This window comes from Mirounga angustirostris, unplaced genomic scaffold (genome assembly GCF_029215605.1).
Source record: "Mirounga angustirostris isolate CCGP_5_RB_7025 unplaced genomic scaffold, mMirAng1.0.hap1 SCAF_6, whole genome shotgun sequence".
Taxonomy (NCBI): Eukaryota; Metazoa; Chordata; class Mammalia; order Carnivora; family Phocidae; genus Mirounga; species Mirounga angustirostris.
The window spans coordinates 40,698,324-40,702,352 of NW_026991714.1; positions in this window are offsets into that span (position 1 = coordinate 40,698,324).

The following is a 4,029-nucleotide window of genomic DNA, read 5'->3' on the forward strand; positions in this document are numbered from 1 at the left end:
GCCTTCGGCTCAGGTCATGATCCCAGCGTCCTGGGATCGAGCCCTGCATTGGGCTCCCTGCTCAGCAGGAAGCCTGCTTCTCCCTCTCCCACTCCCCCTGCTTGTGATCCCTCTCTCACTGTGTCTCTCTCTGTCAAATAAATAAATAAAATCTTTAAAAAACAAAACAAAACAAAAAACAGAAGTAACCACCATGGTCTCCCTGAATTCTTCTAGGAGCCGCCTGATGGCCATCCCTGCTGTGCTTTTAACCCCTACACAGCCATGAACATTAAAGGAGTTCTCAAAAGAGGACTGCAGAATCTAAGAAATCCTTCTGACTCCCAGAATAGATGTATGAGTGTCCACTATGTGCCAGATACTGTGTTTGGTGCTTGGTAGACACAATAGTAATGACAGGTTGAATCTTGGGAGGGAAAAAACCCAAATATATCTTTATCCTTGAATGCAAGTACGTGAAAGTGGTAGCTAGCGCTGGTAGATGGCAGAGCTAAGAATGGGGAGCCCAACAGCAGTGAGACCTACAGTGGTGAGTGCCCACGGAAGTGAATGCTGAACTAGCCAGTGCCCTACAAAATCCCAGAAAAGCTCAGAAATCGAAGGCAGTGACTGCCACAGAAAAAGGTGTGAAGCAGAGGGACTGTTCCATCACTCACTGGCTGGCCAGGCTATGCGCGGCCAAGGTTAAAAGGCAACCTGTAATTGGCATCCAGGGAAGAGATCAGGACAGGAGATGAGATCACTGAGCACAGACAACAGCACCCCAGGCTCAAGTGGGACAGCACTTCCTTCCGGCCGGAGAGGAAAGGAAGTGCACAGGGGCCAGCCCCTAGCAATGCGTGGGGCCCCCGTGGCCAGAGTAGATGTGACCGCACGTACCCCATGCCGCGCCTCAGTGAAGGGCCAGGACCCGCCCCATGGGGTCTGAAATAGACAGCTGGGGGTGTGCCTGAGAGCCCCTGACGCATGCGCTTAAGCAGAACAAAGGAGAACACATTGAGTCTGAAGGAGGGAAGGGTATTCCCACACAAGCTGGTAAGGCCAGCACAGGCTGGGGGCACTCTCTCTCTTGGTTTGGGAAGTGGGCCAGGTCCCAAGGCCCATTCTTATGTGACCCTGTAGAAGGCGAGAAGCTGTGCAGGACTGCCTTTCCCAACAGGGATGAAAAGCCAGAACTTGGTTGAATTCTGAAAGGAATAGCTAGATCCCCTTGGTCCCCATCCCTATCCAGTGGGTGCGGGTCCCTGCCAATCCCCTCTCAAATGCTCTCAGAAAATCATTTTTTCTCTGGAGAAACTGAACCACAGTGTCCCTGAACTTGAGGACTCCAGGCACAACAAAACACGAGGCAACAAATGGAAAATAAAAATTAACTTAAAGCCTGTGGACTGAATGGAAGGATCTAGTCAGGCTTACCCAGGACCCCCTCCTCCAGGAAGAAGACTGAAGGATCCTCCTCGGAAAAAATAGGATGGCTTTGGAGGAAAGCCCTCTAGGTACTGACATTGGGAGATTCCCCTAGAGAAAAAATTGGTTTGTTACCTGATCTCCTTCCAGGGAAGCTGACCAGTCAAAGCCACACACATGCCTACTGAGTTACTCATCCACATTTTAGCGCATCACCCAGATGTGAACAAATAGCCATCTCCAGACATTTGAGGAGAGCCACCTATATGAGCCAGACCAAACCAAAAAGAAAAAAACAAACAGGGATTCTGGTGAAACAATGCATGGCACAGAAGGAAACATCACAAGACACAAAAACCACAATTAAAATGAAAACCCTCAGATAGCTCCACAGTATTGTGTCCATGTAATAGGAACAGGATGCTCTAAAAGAGTAATGAATCAGAGAACGAGATGAAGCTCTTGAAAATTAAACCTATATAGCAGCCATAATTTAAAATTCAGTAGAATGTTAGAAGGCAAAGTTGAGGAAACCTCCTAAAAAGTAAAACAAAAAGGTACATAAAAATGGGAGAGAAACAGATAAAGTTAGAGAACCAGCCCAGGAAATCCAACATCTAATTAATTGGAATCTAGCAAAAACAGAGAAAACAGGAGGAAATTAGACAAGAAAAGAATTCAGAACTTACCTATGTGAATTTGCCATTGGAAACTGTCCAATGAATGCCTTTGCACAAGAAATAACTCCCCAACAAGGCCAATCATGGTGAGATATCAGGACTCTGCGGGAAAAGAAAAGGGCTAGAAATAAAAATGTCATCACTCTCCTGAACAGAAATATTGGAGACTGTAAGAAAACACAGCAGAATTTTCATAAATCAAATGAAAATTGTTTTCATCCAAAAGTCTACACTTTGCCAAATCATGAATCAAGCGCTAGGGTAGAATATGAACGTGTTCGGGAGTGTCCTTTCTTCTCAAGCATCCTTTCTAGGGCGGGGGGCATAAACCCTGAAAGACAAAGCCTTGAGATCCAGAAACAGGGGCTCCACCCAGAAGCCTGTGAAGGAAATCCCCAGGATGACTTGGAAGGCGTTCCCAGGATGATGGCTATCTGGCACACCTAGGGAGCCACCAGTCCAGATCAGAGGCGGGGGGGACAGAGAGCTCCAGAAGGAATATCTCCAGGAGGCAGGGAGGGGGAAGAGAGAGGAACAAATAGCATATGTTTTTAACAACATGAAATTTTTTATTGAGAAGCTGTTGGAGAGCGAGGAAAAGACGGAGTAATAGGTTCAAAGAGTGAGTAATGAAGAAACGAGGAAAAGCAAAGCATTGTATGAGTAAGAAACAATTATAATACACTCCCTGGCTCACCCTGGAATAGTATTAGAGTTACAATAATGTAAATACTGTGATATCACTAAATTGAGAGGATGAGGAAAGGGAAGGGAGGTGTCAAGAGAGCTAAATCTACATCTGCCCTATAAGGAAGCATGACAATTAATTTTATATGTCAACTTAGCCAGGCCATGGTACCCACATATTTGATCAAACACAGGTCTAGATGTTTCTATGAAGGTATTTTTTTAATTAACTTATTTATTTTATGTAGTGTTCCATGATTCATTGTTTGCATAGAACACCCAGTGCTCCATGCAATACGTGCCCTCTTTAATACCCATCACCAGGCTAACCCATCCCCCCACCCCTCTCCCCTCTGAAACCCTCAGTTTGTTTCTCAGAGTCCATAGTCTCTCATGGTTCGTCTCCCCCTCCGACTCCCCCCCTTCATTAGCGCTCACCATAGCACATACCTTCCCCAATGTCTATCACCCAGGCACCCCATCCCTCCCATCCTCCAGGACTCCAGCAACCTGAGGGTTGTTTCCCGAGATTAAGAATTCCTCTATCAGTGAGATCATATGATACTTGTCTTTCTCTGATTGACTTATTTCTATGAAGGTATTTTTATATGAGACTAATATGTAAGCCAGTAGGTTTTGAATAAAACAGGTTACCCTTCACACCCTCCATTATGTGGTGGGCCTTGTCCAATCAGGTGAAGGTCTTAATAAGAACAAGGTCCCACAGGGAAGAGAAAATTCTACCTCCAGACTGACTTTGGACCTGAGCCACAACATCAGCTCTTCCCTTGGTCTCCAGCTTGCCAGCCCCTATAATCACAAGAGCCAATTCCTTCTCTCTCTCTTTTTCTCTCTATCTCTCACCACCCCCCAGCACACCCTCTGTCCCTTGTTCTCTCTCCATACATAATTCATCAGTTCTGTTTCTCTGGAGAGTTGGAGGAATACAGGAAGTCAACAGCTAAAGTATAAAACTAGTGATTCAAGATATAACATATTTTCTTGAATACGGAGGTAAAGACCAGAGAAAAGATGCTGAAATGAAGTGATTAACAGTGGGTGTCTCTGGATGAAGAGAAGAGGAATGGGGCTGAAGACTACTTGTGTGTTCCATGTGTATGTGTGTTGCTGAATAGCCTTTTTTTTGCTATGTACAAGTATCACCTTGATAATAAAAATTAATATTCCTTCCACCAAGAAGTAAAGCATCACCAAAAAGGACAAATTCAGCATCTCTATTTACTTCCTGCTAAAT